Source organism: Eumetopias jubatus, unplaced genomic scaffold, assembly GCF_037043125.1.
Source record: "Eumetopias jubatus isolate StellerSeaLion01/CBP00866 unplaced genomic scaffold, mEumJub1_p1.0 scaffold_8, whole genome shotgun sequence".
Taxonomy (NCBI): domain Eukaryota; kingdom Metazoa; phylum Chordata; class Mammalia; order Carnivora; family Otariidae; genus Eumetopias; species Eumetopias jubatus.
In genome coordinates this window covers 28472119-28490949 of record NW_028274814.1, presented here as the reverse complement: position 1 = coordinate 28490949, position 18831 = coordinate 28472119, and the positions used below count along the sequence as shown (strand labels likewise).

At 49.6% G+C, this 18831-nt stretch overlaps 1 protein-coding gene across 3 annotated transcripts in view; it reads right to left on the bottom strand.

The window, feature by feature from the left end:
* Positions 1–14860, bottom strand: part of SFMBT2 (Scm like with four mbt domains 2) — a 230431-nt gene extending 215571 nt beyond the window's left edge. The window contains exon 1 of one of the 3 annotated variants that reach the window (XM_088025816.1): positions 14730–14860. The gene's annotated coding sequence lies outside the window, so the exon portion shown is untranslated. Of the gene's footprint in view, positions 1–14234; positions 14425–14729 lie in introns of those variants that run through there. The other 2 variants (XM_088025815.1, XM_028114618.2) reach the window with 2 other exon arrangements.
* Positions 14861–18831: the final 3971 nt, after the last annotated feature.

Below are 18831 nucleotides of genomic sequence, written 5' to 3'. Positions count from 1 at the left end.
ATCTCGCAGAGTTTCGAGGGCTTCTGCCCACTGTCTCCCAGCCCCCGCTGGGGAAGTCTGTCAGCAGCCCAGTTACTGGGCCCTCTGAGCTAAAACCTCAATGACTTGCCTACTGAGGATCTGCTTGTGGCTTCAGGGCACACTGGCTTCTTTCAAGTTTAAAATTCATGTTCTTGTGCTAGGATATTTTCTTGAATTACTGCTAATTTCCTCATCTCTGTTTTCTGTTCTTTTGCCCAAATATTCAATCAAATGTCGGACCTCCTCAATCTGCTTAATTTTTTCTTTTATGTTCTGTCGCTTTATTATTATTTTTTTTTTTTAATCTTCCAACTAGGATCTACCATCAGCTTCTCCCTCTAGCTCTCCTATGGAGCTTTGCAATTTAATTTCACAAGGCTCTTTTTAAATTCTTGTTAAGACTCCCTTCCCCACCCTATCCTGTTCTTGTTACCAGGATGCAAAGTCTGCTATAACCTCCCTGGGGTGATTCATGATCTTCTTTTAGAGATTTTTCTTCTCTCCTTCATAAGAGAAGTTATTTTGCTCTCTTTGTTGGTTTTGGTCTCTACTTTTTATGTTAGGTACCTCTCTCAGAAGATGGGTAACACTTTGTGGTTCTCCTGTTTAAGAGGGGGGCACTGAGGGGCTGGCTGGCGTCTCTAAGCCAAGTGAGGCTGTCAATCCTGGGAACCCATCTGGAGGTCAGCTGGGTCATTCCAAGAGGAAATCCCAGCATGAGTGCCTTTACGTCTTTACTCCCAGGTTGGTCAACATGCACTGAAAAGGATTCCACCATATTCCATTATAGAAGGGCTGGGGTAGCTCTGCCTACTGTCCCCGGTTTAGAAGGGAACATCTCAAAACACACAATCCCTTTCTTCCCTGAGATGAAGCACATGTGGGCTCCAAGAAAGATCTCCCTCTTAAATCCAAAGCAACAGAGGAGTCCAGCTTCAGATCTCCACTTATGAGAATCAGTAAATTCTCTTCCTTCCTTCCTTACCCCACTACTGACTAATATACCACTTTTTCATGTTGATTTTGTTTTATTAGACATGACTAATGTTACACTCTTACAGTGCAGAGACAATTATCCAAACTCAGGTGAAAACATGAAGCCTTTTATTATAAGTCACGAGGCTGCCTCCAAAGGCTTGCAGCTCACAAGAGCTCACTTTAGTGAACTGCATTATATTAGCGATAAAAGAAATGTCACGTTTCTTTTAGTTACCCAGACTTTTCAAAGTGATCTGCCTCAAAGTAGTCCAAGAAACTTGCAATGTAACTACTTAACATACTCATAATTTCACGCTTGCTACTCCAAAGTGGGAAAAGGTCTGCAGTTGTTCGTTTCTTCACATGACTCAGAAAAGCGAATATTCTCCGGATAGAAAATAAAATGTGAAGGTCTAAACTCAAAGCTTATGAAATTCCAGACATGCTCTAGCTGCCCATGGATATCTAGCGTGTCTAAGTCGCACAGAAAACGGCCTCATTTCATACTCTGGGAATCTCGAAATGAGCACAGGACACCTAACCTGAGCTAAGACCTTTCAAAATATTTCAAATAAAGCGGAAAATATCAGAGAATTCTGAAGGATGTGCAACCTAATTTTTTTTCCCAAATCTGATCTCTGAAAAATCACTACTTCCATCTCTGGAAGAAGCAACCTGCAAATAAACAGCCAAATAACAGCCTGAGATCTCGAGAGTGGCCACAAGAACCATACCTGTAAAGGGATTTGAAGAAGAAAAGCCGTGTCAAGGGCCTGGCACTATGATCGAGGAGAGTCTCCTTCTATTTATATCCAACCTGTCACCAGATCACCCTGCTAATAAAGCCTGACTGCGCCCATCCCCTCCTGACTCTTAACAGCCAACACGCAGCCTTTCTAAGAAGAGACAGGTCCTGCCTGATTACATCATCAAGAGAGATGAACTGATTCTTTGGGGCACAACGTTCATGAAATTCTGCCATCCGCCATATGCTCAGAGCTTGATTCACCTTGATTAGGACAGCAATTTACTGGCCATTTGTCAACCGGGCTTCGTTGGTTTTCACTCTAAATAGATTGAAATCTGACACAAATTGCTGTCCCCGCACAAGAAATGCTAATTTTTTACAATCAGATTCATACCTCAATCCCGGGAAATGAGATATGTGGGGGAAAATAGGTACTCCAGGAGAAAACACCAGGGCTGGCGGGCGGCAGCCTGCGGTTCCCACAATAACGTACCGTGTCTTCTAATTCATGGTTTTAACTGTCACCTCTTAACCTCCCAATCAAATGGCATGTATTACTCAAGAGTAAAGGTGAACGAAATCAGTGCTTCCAAAGGGGCATTATGCAACATGAGAAACATGGCAGCCTCCCAAGCTACCTGCTCAAGAGAAGAGAAAACCCAAGCAAAGGGCAATGAGCTGTGCACTGGCTCAGAAGTTCACTTACTTATTTACTATTTACCTACAAATTATTTAGGGACCTTTTACTACTTATTTGCTCTAAAGAAGGATGGGGCCTTGAAATCCCCAACGGAATCTACTATGCAATAGGTCTTTGCAACCAGGTGGTGAAAAAGGGTTTCTTGCACCAGAAATTGCTTCCAAGCCACCAAGGTTAAGCACAGTCCTCAGGTGACCCTAGGACTGACACGAGATACTTTACACCGAAGAGCCTGGAAGGGCCTTATGATAAAAAAGCATGATTTTTAGAATCAGCACAGGCGTCGTCCCACGCGGTCCTGACATCTTAAACTAAGCCTGGGGTTTCCCTGTCACCTACAAAGACTGGAATGAATTAGAGCATCCGTCCAAGCCTCTGACAAAGCTAAAACATCCTTCCTATTTCACAGGAGATGTGTATCCCATATTACACGCCCATGTGTGGAAGTCACTAGCCCATGTGCCATACGTATGATCGTGAGAACTCAAAAAGCAAAGAATTCTGACAAGAGATCTTTCAGTAAGCTAGACATGCATAGATAATGTCTAATCATCAGCGCCTAATTTTCTGAGGGGATCTTATGTATCAGTTACTTCAAGCAGCACAGATGCTCAGCAATGATGCTTGAGATGCCACAACACCTCAAAATGTCTAACAGAAGCCAGCCTGGAGAGTTGTGCAATCTCCCCGGGGATTCATAAAACAACCAGAGAGCATTTCAGGTGTTTCCCTGAAGCCATACCTATAACCATAAAATTGGGCATGAATCAAATTTTATAAATCATATCATTTAAATGCATGAAGGAAGTTGACTCCAGTGGTGTCCCATTGCATATCGTTATGCAAAGTCAATAAAAACACCCTAATTTAGCTTCGTTAGTACAGAACATGGGGAATGTAATTCACGGAGATCTGGCCTTTACACTGGAATGTAACGATCACTAAACCAGAATGTACCCTTGGCCTTCTAACCACAACAAGCAACACTGTTATCATCTGCCAAACACAGGGCCTGCTCTAAAAGTCTCGCCTCCCAGGCACACAGTTCAGGGAATCTGGGTTTTCACGGACCTTCCTTGTTAAAGTGTATATGGGAGGAGAGAGCAATAGACCCTCCTCTCGAATGGAATAAAGACTCAAAAAAAAAACAAAATATTACCCATGGTCTGAGCTGGATCCCGAAAGCTTTCGTAAAAAGAGGTGGGCCAGGACCTAAAAATGCCCAGCTGGCTACTCACAGACTGAACCTGATAAACCGCATTAAGGCACTGAGGTTCCATAGCCACGGAGGGGTGGAAAGAGGAAAGGTGTCCTGCATTTTTCAGCTAGTTGGGAAGGATAAAGCATATTTAAAGTTTTAAAGACAATGAATGACAAGGGCCAAAACGAGGCTCCAAATCGTCTCTGCTACTCCACTTAGAGTCGTCCTGCCTCCTGCAAGCGTAACGTCAGTACCTCTGGACAACCATGACTGGTGGGTTTGATTCCAGAGTTGGCTGCTTTTCTGGACCAGGGGACGTCACCTCGCCTCACCTGACATCAGGGACACACCCTTGGCAGGGGTTACACACACCAGGGCATGAGGCCTTGGAGGATCTCAGAAACTGTCAGCTTCAATACAGAACATTACCCCGCAGCATTCTGTTTCATTAGCACACCGATGTTAACTGATGCTTCTCGCAAGATTCTGGGCCTGGCGATGGACTCCTCCTAGCACCCCACTCAGCTAAGAAAGCCCTGTCCTCGGAAGTGCCTGAAGAAAAGCACTGATGCCTAAAGAAATCAAACTCACCCCCATCCCACCCGCCCTCCAAGAAAACATAAATAAATAAATTAATTAATTAAGCAAGCTGGGAGGTAAGTCTCTCAAACACACATCTTGTACACCCTCGGGACTTTAAAAGCCTCTGGGTAACTAGGCCACGTGGAAAATGAAGACTGAGAGCTGCAAGTGATATGAACAAAGACAAAACACGCACGACAAGGATGCAGTGTTCGGCGACCAAAATTGGGCTGGCACGTCAGTGTCAATCATGGCCAATCAGCCTGAGCAAAACGAGCAAAAAACAGGATCCAACCTACAGCCTCCAACAGGCAGCCAGGGGCTGGAGTAGTGATTTCGCATCTGTTGTTCGTCCGTTTACAAATAAAAACATCCTAAGTACAAAAGAATAAGTACGATTAAAGCAGATGAAGTGTAACTTAGTGAGTTAATATCAACAAAGATATGAATGCGTTAAGACAAGGAGGCTTCCCGGAAAAGTACGTGTTTGCAGTCTGGACTTCTGCAGTGTTAATGACTTCTGTCCTCCAAACCCTCCGTTTCCGCCCCAGGTACCTCCATGCTAAGGCTCCTCTTTCCCTCGCTCCCACTTCTCCACCTTTCAAAAGGCAAATCCAGCTTCTTCCCTGCAGAAATAAATGCACACACCACAGTGATCCAACCAAAATGCTGGCAGTGTGCTTTGGCCCCTAAATCCCCCTTGACTTTTTCTGTCCCTTATCTCTACTCCTTCTGTGGGACGTTTCTGCAAGCTCCCCACAGTGCTGGAGAAGCAACGCGTCTCTTTCAGCAAGAGTACGAACTGGAAGCCTGTCTGGAACAGTCTCTTAGGGAGCTCTGCCTTTTTTCATTAAAGACCTCTAGCCTGGAGCGCCTGGGTGGCTCAGTCGGTGAGGCGTCTGCCTTCAGCTCAGGTCAGGTTCCAGGGTCCTGGGATCAAGTCCCACATTGGGCTCCCAGTTCAGCCAGGAGTCTGTTTCTCCCTCTGCCTCTCCCTTCCCCCTGCTCATGAGCACGCGCTCTCTCAGATAAATAATCTTTAAAAAATAAAGACCTCTAGCCCACGCCATGAACCAGTTGGCATCATTTGTATCAAATGATAGATCCCCTCTTCCCTTGCTTGTCCAGTGTTTGTGCTAAGCACACAGACAAGTTGACTATGAGTGAATCCTCAAGATGACTATGACCAAAGAGCAATTTTTTTTTAAACCATCCAGACGGAAACAGCCTTTCCAATGTGGAGGTAGGAAGTAAAGGCGTCCTTTGCAACAGTAAAGTATGTAGGAGAGAGATTTTTTCCTCTATCAGAAGATAGCATATTTGTCACAAATCCATAAAAGTAAACCTGGCTTTCACCTTTTAAAGCCGGCCTGTAAAATATATTTGTACCTAGCAAGAATTCTATCTGCCATTCATGGCAGGAAAAATCGAAAACTGGAAGAAGAGGGAGGATTAAAGGAAAGTGACTTAGCCAAGGTCACACGCACACACACACCCACACCCCCTTGGAGCCAGACCAGGGGTTCTGAATCCCTAAGCCTGGTTCACTCTAACCATGAGACTGTAGCTTATCTTCCTTTAGTGCACTTCCTAAAATAATGCCAAAAGCCAATTTCCAGAAAAATCCTGCTTACTCTGGATTTGGCAAAATTCGACATCGTCTCCTGAGCTTTAAAGGAGGTGAAATTAATCTGTGCTCATCTACAGCAAAGAAACTTTGATGGCCAGCGTCAAGCCTGAGGTCAACCTCACCATGTGCACAACCTGCTGACAAGAGCAGAGTGGGCACAGGAAGGACCATGCTTACCCAGGCCTCACACAAGGAGCCACTCTGAAGTTCTGTTTCTATGCGAGAGAACAATAACGTAATAAAAGACCAAAACCTTAAGTCGAATCTAAAAGACTATGCTCATCAGTGGCCAACACTAGTTAGAAAAGAGGGCGCCTGGGTGGCTCAGTCGGTTAAGCATCTGCCTTCTGTTCAGGTCATGATCCCAGGGTCCTGGGATCGAGTCCCACATCGGGCTCCCTGCTCAGCATGGAGCTTGCTGCTCCCCCTGCATGTGTGCACTCTCTCTCTCTCTAATAAATAAAATAAAGTCTCTAAAAGAAAAAGAAAAGCTACTTAGAAGGGAAAATTGTAGCTCCCTTCCCCAGCTGTCCCAAGGCCCTTTGGACTCTCCACTCAAGTCCACGACTTGAGAAGTTTTCCATTTACTCTCACCTACACTGGTGTGGGAATGTCTTTCAGAGAGGAGAGAAAAAAGGAAACTGGCGTGTAGGAAAACCAATTACCTTTTAATTAAGCTGAAATTTCAGAAACTCAACACTTTTCAAAACTGTAATGGCCAATTCACATGACAGGGAGCAACATTCTATCCCAACCCAGGACACTGAGTATTTTCACTTCTACATTTAAAAATAGAGATTTAGCTTCATCTAGAGGCTCTGCTCTTCCATGACCATCTGAACTAAATGTAAACAGAAAACGCTCTAGTCTTCCTGCATTGCAAATCAAGTTCAAAAAAAAAAAACCAACCCTATTTATATGATGCCCTAGAACCTCTCCAAAGACTCGATCTCCTTATCAATGAAATAAAGATACAGCACTCACCTGTAAAGATTAAGTAAGCTAACACATTTAAAGTGTTAGGCACAGTGTCCCACACAGAATAAATAATCAATATACAATAATTACAGTTTCAAAGACAATGTAAGACTAGGATTCAAATCTTCACTCTCTCTCTTGCTCTAACTTGCTGGCAAGAGATTACTGAAAAACATTAAAAAAATAATAATAAAAGATTTTTTTTCTCAGCCAATAAAACTTCAGGGAAAAAAAAAAATCACAGGATAAAAATCTGCCCCGTCTTCCCCACCCCACCAGCTCCAAAATGGTCTTCTGTTGGCCTTACTCTACAGATTATCACCCTATGCTCTCACAAGCACTTTATCTACCAAATGTGTCATTTTTTTATGCAAAATCAAAAAGAATGAAACAGAAAAGCACAATGGATTCTTTGTTTAATCGGTGTCAACGACATCTATCTTATCACAAGAATAGAAACCTAAGTGACAAAAAAATAAATTAGCGAATTTTTGATCAGAGAATATCATCTTATCAAAACCAAGGGACCTGACCATCAGTATATGGTGAAACATAATCATGTTTTAAAATTCACCAGGGGCTAACCAGATGGGGAGTGTGATGCTGGCATCTTTACATCTGAACACCCTGACATGATCCTGCAAAACCGATCCTTCAGGGTCTTGTTCGGTGACTTTATATGAATCCTATAACATCCCTTGTTGTACTGCAACCTGTAAACTGAATACCTTCCCTTATTTACAATATACAGTCCTGTCTCGTTTACACGAACTTCAACACAGCCAACACTTGTTTTAGCCAACAGGATCATTTTTCTTAGGAGTTGTCCAGGACATGTCTAGTCTTACAGAGAGAGGCAGTATAGCTGGCCTCTTAAATTCAGGTTTGAACTCTAGGTCCACTGACATATGGATTTTTTTTTATAAAGTACACTACTGTAAATATATTTTCTCTTCCTTAGGATTTTAATAATGATTTTCTTTTCTCTAGCTTACTTTATTGTAAGAATACGGCGTATAATACAAATATAAAATCTGTATGAATCAACTGTTCACAGTATTGGTAAGGCTTCCGGTCAACAACAAGCTCTTAGTAGTTAAGCTTTTGGGAAGGCAAGCAACACAAGACTTTTCAGCTGCGGGGGGGGGGGGGGAGTTGTTGCCCTTAACCTCTATGTTGTTCAAGGGTCAACTGTACTGCCTAGTGGCCCAACTTAAAGAGCAGGAATGGGGACACCTGGGTGGCTCAGTCAGCTCAGGTCATGATCCCAGAGTCCTGGGATCAAGTCCAGAATGGGGCTCTCCTTGCTCAGTGGGAAGCCTGCTTCTCCCTCTCCCTCTCCCCCTGGTTGTGCTCTCTCTCTGACAAATAAATAAAATAAAACCTCAAAAAAATAAAACTAAAAAAATAAAATGAAGAGCAGGAATGGTAAATGCAACATCAGATCTAGTTCTTTTACTCCCTAGGCTACCAGGAGGCCACAGTTACCCACCCACACTATAAATTCTAGCAGAATGAGGTCCCCGCACTCACCCTGTCTGCAATGGTGGGGTACAGAGGGCTATGTGGAATAGTCCCTTCTAGTCCTATGAATTCCTAAAGCATACTTGAATCAGGTACTTCTTTATGACTTCTTTTCAAAACCACAATGACCTAAGCCCAGCCCATGCTATTATAAAGATTATACACGAAGGCTGGGGCACCTGAGTGGCTCAGTTGGGTAAGCATCCAACTCTTGGTTTTGGCTCGAGGTCATGATCTCAGGGTCCTGGGATGGAGTCCCGCTTAGCACGGAGTCTGCTTGAGATTCTCTCTCCCTCTCCCTCTGTCCTTCCTACTCGTTCTCTCTCTCTCAGATAAAGAAATAAGTCCCTTTTTAAAAAGTTAAAAGATTATATATGAACGCTACATTTGTATGTGCCTCCATCTCTACACCCCACTTTTGCAAGGCATGAACGACGCCTGCCCCCATACATATACAGCTTCTTTCCCTCAACAATGTCAGCACTTGGCCCCTGCAGAAGGAACTACAACCCACCAACTGCTCTCACAAACGTCTTCTTGAGCCTCAGTCACCAAGGCCTGTACTATTTTCACTGTACTTTGCAGGCATGGGTCTGACAGACGAATCACTTGAGCACGCCTACCAAGATGTGTTGAATCACTTGATTTTTTTTCCCCCAAATAGAAGCATGGAGATCTGAGTGAGACTCCAGTCTGATGCACTGATTTTGCAGATAAGGAAGCTGAGGCTCAGAAAAAAATGCCGTTAAGTGGTCCAAGGTCACAAGGCTCGACAGAAATACCTCCAAAGTAGAACCCAGGCCTCCTGATTCTGTCCTCTGCTCTGCCAGAAATGTTCCTTACAAAATCAGATGGTTAGATCCTGGGTCACCAAGGAATGTGCAGGTTGGTTTGTTATGACAAGTTCCCTAGTTTTTTTTTTCCATATTTGTAGAATAGGGACAATAAGTCGGTACTGGGGCAAGACAGACATAAGAACAGTTTATAAAAAACACAGAATGTGCCTTGAACTACATAATCCTAATTTCATTTTGGGACAAGAACCTTTTAGAAACTCTTCTTTTATGACCACTATACTGTTAAGTCCTGAACTCCAAAAGTTCCAAATCGTGAAATACTATCAAACAAAGGTCCAAGCTGAGAACCCTAGACCTGGAAGTCATTCAAATCCCCACAGTGGACCATTCTGTACAAACTATTAAGAAGAAGAAGGACAACAGGGAAGAGGAAGAAGAGAAGAACTCTTTCACTTGGATACCCTGACAAAAACTTTTCGGTATAAGTACAGGCCCTGCAAACTATGCATTTCCATTGCACGGGGTTCTTCAACCCCCAAAGCACCCTGTGCCAATAAAATGGAACCCTCATTCACTTACTTCTCAGAGCAGTGTTTCCAACAGAGAGAGGTGGTAAGTCCTTCGTGCGCACCAGCACATGGAGAAAGGTGAACAATGCCCCCTCAGCTAGAGGGGGCAGAGATGGGATTTGATAAACCGTCAGTGCTCCCAGGACAGCAAAGGAAGGTCTTAGGATTCAAAGAGAATAGAGAGGCTAATCCTGAGATCACCCAGGCTCCCCTCTTTCTTCAGGAACCTATTCTGGTTTATTCGTTTGTTTTTAAGCAAGAATCATGAACCTAGGGATTTATACCTAAAAAGGCTTAAAAACCAAAACAAAACAAAAACCCCATCTATGATTTCTGCAAGAAAACACACGAAGAGGAAAAGCTCTCTCAGATCAATGACTCCCATCATTAGTGAAATTCAGGTCCCAGCAGGACGGGCTGTTGCAGGTTCAAGGTGCTGGAACCCTAGTGGGAAATCCTTCTCTGAGAGCCAGCACTTCTAGAACAAGACACATCAAAGCAGGGTGGTCGGGTGCACTCTTTTCTAGGGTAGGGGCTGCTGAATCAATCACCCTGCCGCTGGGCAGGGGTTTACACCGCCAAGGGAACGGGTCTTTCGCACAGTCCAGACTTTGGTAGGGGAGGGGAGGGTTTCTGGTGTGCGTGGGTGTGCCTCTCACCCCTTTCGGGCAGGTGGCTTGGTCCCAGCGCCTACCTAAAATAAGGATCTGGGACATACTTACTTATGGAAGGGAGGAAGCAGCGTGTGAGCCAACTTAATGCTTACTAGGGAGAAAGTAGCAGATCTCCTATCGCACAGGAGCGCCTGGCCAATTCCTTCGGGCCACCGAGGCCTCTCCCCTCCCACTCTGGACCCGCTCAACCTCCCTCCCCACCCCCAACCGCCTCCCCAGAATGCGGTGCCGAATTTAAGCCGCTTTTCGCGTTTTCTCCGACCTGGTGAACCCCGGATCCACTTGCTTGGTGTAGACACGCCAACCGGTCCCCCAGGTCCCGTGGCGTCGGTGAGAGGGTGCAGGAGTGAAGAGAAGAGGACGGCAGCGGCGATGGATGCGGATTCAGGCAGGGTCGGCCCTGGTCGAAAGCGGTTTCCCACCAGTAGACTCGGATCCGCGGCGGCGGCGGCGCTGGAGCCGACAAAACGCGGTGCGGGGCCGACGCTCTCCGGAGCCGGGGCTGCGCGCGGGGCTCGGAGCCCCAGACCTAGAAAGCGCCCGCGGGACCCGGGGACGCAAAGGAGGGGACGCTGGGGTGCTGAGAAGTCTGACGACTGCACCAAAAGGGGAACGAGCACCCGTACGACCAGCGCCTGGCGCCCTGCTCTCCCCGGAATCCCACCCAACTCTAGAAACCCAAAGATCCCGAAAATTCCGAAAGCGAAACTGCAAGCGGGTCTCCAGAAGTTTGGGAACGGTCTCCCAGGCTTCCCGGCGTCTCTCTGCACTCCGGACACCACAGATGCCGTCAAGGCCAAGCGCCCCTGGCGGTGGCGATCGCTGCGCACGGCCACCATCCGCGTCCCCGGGGCACCTCCCTCGGTTTTTTACGCGGAAAGGGCCCCAGCCCCGAGCCGCAACCCCAGCCCCAGCCCCGGTTCCGAGGCGGTGGTCGGCCCGGCTCCCGCCGCGCCCCCCTCCTCCCGCTCCGTCCTACAAGAAAGGGAAACTTGGGCCCTGCGAGAATCCTGAGGAATGTTCTTTGTAATCGGTTGTATATTCGCTTCCACGGCGCAGCTCGGTGCAAAATCGCGGGTTTCGGGGCGTTAGAGTGAATTGTGCGCTTGTCAGCGGCGACGTCAGGAGGACGAGGGGAGGGGTTCCCGGCTGAAACTGCAGTTTACAAGCACAGAGCCATTTTAGGCTGGTTTCCACTTCAGCGAAGCCCACGGGAAAGCTGTCCCCGGGAGGACCCGCTAGCCGCGCACGCTGCAAGGGCCGGGGACGCGCCGCGCGCTCTGCCCGGGGGACCGACCGTCTTGGCCGGAGTGTCGCCGATCTCTCAGCCCCGCCAACCCAGGTGGGAAGGAAAATCTGCCGCGGGGTCTCCAATCCTAGTGTCGCTTCCCCTGGGCCCCCACCCGCCGGACACTACTAGAGAGAGGCCTCTCCGACAGCGCGGCGTCTGTCTAAGGGGGGAGGACGAGCTGACCCTATGGATCGCCCCTCTAGGCCCCCTGGAAATGCCCTGAGAGCCCGTTACTGCGCTAACTACAGACCTGGCCAACACACTATCTTTTTAACCCTGAGATTTAAACACGTCTCGGCGCACTTGGCCAAGGCGCCATCAGGTTCGCCGGCCCAGATAAGGTCCCCAGAACCTGCCCTCGCCAGGCCCGGGGGACCGCGCATAGCCGCCGCACAGTCCACTGTCCCCTGGGTCCCTCCCGCGCGACCTCCGCTCGGCAGCTGCGTCCTGGCCACTGGCGACCCCTGTTGGAGATCCCTGTTCCTAGCTTAGCGAGCTCGGGTTTGCTTGCTTCCCCTCCGACTTCCCTTACACAGGCTCAGACTTTGCCCCCAAAACTCCAGTCCCAGACCCTCCAGGCCCCAGAAGCCGGCCTTTCCCGGACACCACTCAAACCCCAATGCCACAGCGCCGCCCCGCTTGCCTGCCATGGCCGGGGGACGCCCCACTCAGATCCAGCCTTCTCGCGCTGGACCTAAGCAAGGGACACTTTCTTCCGAGACCACTTCTCCCATCCCCCACCTTCCCTAGAGCTCAACTCCAAAAGCAACTCCTCGCTTCGACTCTACACACTTTTCCGCCTAGGTCGGCGCTCCAACACCTTTCTGCCCCACCACTGTCCTCCCCACGTCTCGGCTGCGAGGCCCCCACCGCCAAGTGCGGCGTGCCCCCAGCACACACAACACCCCACAGGCGTCTGCAGCCCGACTGCACCCAATACCGCGGACAGTTAGTCCTTTAAATAAGCACCTCCGCACTCCGCCTACTCTGGGCTTCACCTGCACAGAACCCAGCATACAGAGAGCTCGTCTCAAAGAAAGCCGAAATAAATCATTGCCTCTGCCCTCATGTATTTTGCACCACGTGTCAGCAGTTTGTCACGTCAAATCATGGCAGAGTCTGGTTCCAAAACGCACACACACATTCGGGGCGTATCTCTTTGACACCGCCCCCCCCCCAACTGCACACACCAGTATGCACACCGATCCAAAGGCACATGCAGCAGTTGTGCTCGGATGCCCCAGTCTGGACCAGCGGCACCCCTTTCCCCCCCCCAGCAATGGACTGGACACGCAGACTCGAAACACGGAAAAAACTAGGGCAGCTCATTCTGTCTCTTTTTTCCCATTTAATTCGCTAAAACAGCTCCTGGAGTAGCTAAAGAGAGTCGAAACTAAGGCATGGCAACTCCGGTTGGGTTTTTTCCCACCTCAAAACCTTTATTTTCAGTTTTTAAAAACCACCTTAGCCCGCCATATTGAAACTGGCAGGGTTTCTAAATACTCCTTCCCCGCAGTTGCAGCGCTTCCAAGAAAACACAAGTACGGATCGGGCTCTGGACGTGCGTCCGGCCACCGCGAATCCAGCACTTCCCACCCCCGGGTCACCGGTCCCCGGTTCAGCCTCTCCCGCCGCCCCGGGCCAAAATCAATAAATACATCTAAGCAGTTCCTACAGTTGTTTTCTTTCTTTCTTTCTTTTCTTTATTTTTGGCGGATTTTTACCAACACACACACACGTTTAAAAAATAAACTCCAAAGCTAGATCAGATTAGCAATTTTGAAAGGAGGTCATATGAGAGTAGACAACAGGAAAGCCCCAAGTGACAGGATATTACTTTAAAGCGAAAAAAAAAAAAAGAACAAAAAGATCATCCATGCCGGAGCACGCTCCGAAACTACTACTGACAATTTCATTTCAGCTGCACAGACAAATGTTTCCAAGAGGGCGACTCCGAATGTGTAAACGATTTTTAACACCCCTGATGGCTGGTCTCCAGCCCTCACCCTACCATTTTCCCCCTCCCCGCCCCCAACACACACACCAAAAAAAAAAAAAAGAAGAAGAAGAAGAAGAAAGAGACCCCGACAAGGGAAGAGACCGCGGAGCGTGGGGTTAGCAAGGGCGGCTGCGTCGCTAAAATGAGCGCACAAATGAGGAAGGTGGGCGGCGGGAGGGGACAGCTCGAACCCGAGGAGGAGGACACTTTGCAACTACAGACGGTCTCCCGCAAGGCCGGGCTTTTCAAAGCCGAGGGACGAGGTTGTTGGAAGGGGACGCGAGCAGCAAAAATGACAACCCGGGAGCGCAGAGCGGAGTTTGGGGCTCTGCTCTAGGGCTGCCGCTCTCCCCTCCAGCTCTTCTCTTTCGCTTCTCTCCCTCGGCACCCGCTCCTCAAGCCTCCCACGCCCGGGCTGGCCCGAGCCTCCCTTTTTCCCGAAGCTGGAAAAAAGAAGCTGACCGGCGCACTCAACCTGCGGGCCGGAGGTCTGCCCGCCGGGCGGGCTGGGCGCGGGGACAGCGGCCGGCGCGGCGTCCTACCTGGTGAAGTTCGTCCTCCCCTCGGAGTGGACCCAGGCCTCGGGCGCCGCCGGGGGGCCGCCGGCCTCGCTCGCTCGCTCTGCCTCGCCCCGGCTCGCTCAGCCTCGCTCGCTCCCCGCCCGCCGCCTCCCTCGCGCGCCCGCTCCGGTCCTCCGACTCCCACTACAGCCTCATTCCAATATGGCATCCTCTGTGTGCGCATGCCCGGCACTCTTTTTTAAGATTATTATTTTGTGTGTGTGCAGCGAACTCCTTCAACGACCTTTTCCAGCGCTTGCGGAACGTCTCAAACCAATTAGCCTGCGGGACGCTCCCGACGCCTTGCTCTGCCCCGCTGTGACGCCCCCGCGCCTGGGCACACAACCCCCCCTCCCCAAACACACACACACACACACACACACACACACACACACACACACCCGGGCACATTTCACGCTCACACTGCCCCCTCTCCGCCCCGCTCCCCTTCCTCCTTTCCTTCAGCTCCCTCCATACACAATCTGCAGAAAGTTCCCATCACAGGCGTTTCCGCAAACCCATCTGCAGGGAAATCTGGGCAAACTCCGCATCTCACTGGACACTTTGTTTTCTGGGTTTGCAATCCCTCGGTGGACGAAGCGCACAAACTTGCGCTTTATCCGCCGGTGGCTGGTTAGCAGCGGAGAGAAATTCAATCCTCTCCGCCACCTCTGCCCCGCCCACTGCGCCCCCCCCCCCACCCTGGGCACTTAAATGGAACCTTTCCTATGGAGATTGAGACTTTTCCTGGTCCCGTAGGGAAGGCGGGAGGGGGCCGGGGGGAGGCTTTTCTGGGAAACGTGCCTCTAGAGGGAGGAAATGAAGTTGGGACTGCTCCGGCGAGCTTGCAGCCGCGATCTGCCGGGCCCCGGCAGCACGCAGGTAACGAGGGTCGCCACGGCGTCTCCTGGGGCGGTGCCCGGGCCTGGGCGCCCAAAGAGGGCACTTGGCCGGGGCCGGCTATTGTAGGGCGGGAAAAGAATCCTGCCCGAAGAAAAAAAGCGTGGCCCTCGGCGACTGTTGGAGCGAAAGGGAGGCAGCGCAGCCGGGTGCTGGGCAGGGTTACCAGCCGGCGTGCGCGGGTACGCCGCCCCTTGATCCGGGCGTGGGGGGGGGGGTGAGGGCCGAGAGGACCTTCCCCAGCCTAAGGCGCAATGGCTGGGCAGAGTCTGAACGAAACGTACCCAGTCCGGAAAAGCTGGCGACGCCCTAGTGAGAAAGACCGAGAACTTACAAAGGTGGGCCTCTCTGTACTGAGGAGCGAGGAGATGCTGGTCGGGGGCAGCAATTTAGTTCCCAGGAAACTAGAGACACGGACACGTTTGGTCAGGGGTTTTGTACTATTGCCACAGCGTGTACAATTCCCCGAGTCTCCCAATTTTGTGTCCATCTCTTTCCTACGAACCCCTTGCCGTACCCGCACTCTGGCTCAGGGGTTCAGGAGGATCGCTCGGTCCCTAGCATCCTGAGCTCTCGGAACTCCACCCACCTTCCCGGGACCTGCCACCCCAAGTGCGTCCTCCAGGCCCAGGGAGCTCTGGCAAGGGAGGTCCCGGAAGGAGAGGTGGGCGCTCCGAAGGGCCGGGGACAGTGCGGGGACCTGGGGATGGAGTCCGGGGTCCAGAGTCTGACCGCGCGCGGGATCAGAGGAGTCCTAACCTGTTGGGTCCTCTGCCCGACGGCGGGGACTGAGCTTGTCTAGAAGATCCACAGGAGGGACTTGTCGAGGAAAGGCTCTCGCCAAGCCACGACGTACGGAGTGTCCCCCCACGGAAGCGGTCCAGGGAGCTCCGAGATGCCGCGCGGGCGTTGGCCCCAGCGAGGCCCCAGCGAGGCCCCGGGCTCGTCCAGATGGGGAAATAAATGGGATTTCCTTACACTTCGGAGAGCGCTTTGAGAGGTTTGAAACGACTTCCTCGGTCCTGTCACACCTCTTTGAGGCGCCACCTGAGACCGAGGGAGGTCAGGCGACTCACACAGTTCAAACGCAGCCCGAGTTTGCATCCCCTCCAGTTTTCCGGTCCCCTCCTCTTGGGGACACCATGCTGGAACCCCTAGCTCCTTCACCTGCAGGTCACTGAAGGCAGAGACTCCTCAAACCAACTGTGCCCAGTCCCTGCACATTAACCCTTTCACCCGCACCCCCGTACGGCCTCCCTCTGTGCCCTAAAACAACGCCACATTGAGTCAGATGGACGCCCTGAGGCTCGGGGGAATCCAGAATGTGGACAACAGACAGTCCCCCGGGCTCTGCTAGTAGGTGTCGTTCACCCAGGTCACCTCGCTCCTTCAACACAGTCTGGACGGGAGGGAAGGAGCGAAGGAGACCGGGGACCATCCCATGTCAAGAGGATTTGCACCGCTGGGGACGCAACCCGCGCGCCCTTCTCCTGGACGGGGTCGCCAGCTCTGACCCTGCCCAAACGCTGAGCGCGCCGCAGCAGAAGGGCCCTGAATGCCGGTCCCCTCCTCCAACCAGCCCGGCTCCGACCCCCGGTCCTGAGTGCACCCCGGCTGCGGGGGGCCCCGCCCGGCGGGGGGGAGGCTCACGGGAGGGACGTAGCCGCCCGCCCCCTGCGGGGCCCCCCAGACCCGGCGACCCGGCGCAATCCGGGGGAGGCCGCAGGGGACCGCTCCCTACACAGGACTTCCGGAGCGCCCCTGTTTACGGGGAGAATGCGTGTTCCCTCTCGGTGAGCTGTGGCGACGTGAGCTGCAGCCCGCCATTGCGTCTCCAGGCTTGTTTACCAGGCTGAAGTCATTATCATGCTCGGAGCGTTAGTTCATCAAAACAAAAAGCAAATGCAAAGGAACACCTAATCCCTAACCCGATGACCAGTGTAGACATTATCTTGCAGTTCCTCCAGAGTCGTGGAGTCTCTATGTTTTTGGTACTCAGACCCCTACAAAACAGAGTGCAGGAGGGCCATTTTGGGTACCTACCGTGATGAAGAAATAGGAAAGCCACAGTGCACAATGGTTATCACGTTGCTGTCACAAAGACTCTCAACGTGGCCTACCGCGCAATTTCTCCCAGTTCTGTAACCTTCTACTTTCTCATTGCTTTTTCCGCGTGACTTCTTGAAAGGTCCTTGGCTTTCCATTTTGCTTCCTGCCTCCATTCTCCTGTATCCAAGGCCACCAATGAGGCCAATGAAACTTGGTTAGAAGACCCCGGCAGGCAATTGAAGTGTCCCCTTCATCCCACTCCAATACCTTCCAACTTCATTTTTATTTCAAAGCCAGACACTTTGGGGATATGGGTATCCAGATGTAGAATCCACCCCAAAATCAGTTAAAGATGGGGGGGGCGGGAATCCAGCATAGTTAATCAAGGATAAAACCTGGTAAAAATCACGAATGTTTCAAAGACACGATACTTTCCAACTCAGAGAAATTTAACCATGGAAATTTCATGACTAAACACACAAGATTTCTCTAATATATTGCTAACATTTTCTGAAAATCTTGGCAAAAAGAAACTTTTAATCACAACAACTGGCTATAACTGTTATTTCATTCCTAAACAATGGCTAAACCATGAATTACATGACTTTTAAAATGCACCTACACAACCCAGTTATGCTTTCAGAAGGACTTCGGAATTCCTTCATATGGATGAGGCTTAAATTATACAAAATATTAAAATCATATTTGTTAATTATAAAATATATAGATGTTATTTCCATTTGCTTGATGATACAGCACAAATTAGGAATAAAAAATAAGAGTTGAAAAGTTTCTCATATACTGTGGGTTCCTAAAGTATCACTCCACAAAAATTATTGCTGAAGAGTTAAAAATTATATGCATATTTTTTTAATTTTATCTATGTTATCTGGGATTGCTTAAATCTTGCTTCAGTCTTCACAGCAAGAAAAATATTGGTCAGTTTGCTCATAATTATTTTGTGATTAAGTTATCATTTCCCGCTGAGAAAAGGAAATGCCCTAGGAGCACCTGGGTGGTTCAGTCGGTTAAGCCACCGACTTGGTTTCAGCTCAGGTTGGGATCTCAGGGTCATGGGATTGAGCCCTGCTTTGGGCTCCTCATGGAGTCTGCTTGAAATTCTCTCTCTCCCTATGCCCCTCCGGCTCATGCTCGCTCTCTCTCAAATAAGTGGGTAAATCTTAAAAAAAAAAAAAAAAAAAAAGAATAAAGAAAAGGAAATGCCCTAAAGAATCCAACCATTATGCTTTCTTAATATAGCAAATCTCTAAAGAGATAATAGACATACTATCTTAACACAAAAACAGGAGAGGGGAAAAGTCTCCCAAATACCCCGCCCCCCGCAAAATAACCAAATATTTGAAGAATTTGTACAATCTTCACCTTACTAGAGGCTTAAAAGCCAAACGTGTCTTGTTTTAAGCTAGTAAGATGGAATTCTTCCATCACCTTTCTATAGTCACTAAGTGAAATCTAAAGATACTCCGTCCCTGTGTTTTCACCCTTTTCCCTGATCCCCCTGTTGAAGCACTGAGCTCCAGTATGAGGATTCAGACGACCACATCACTGCTCCATCACTAATTTCCTGTGTGACCTATCTCAGTCAAGTGACCTCTCTGAGCCATTCTTT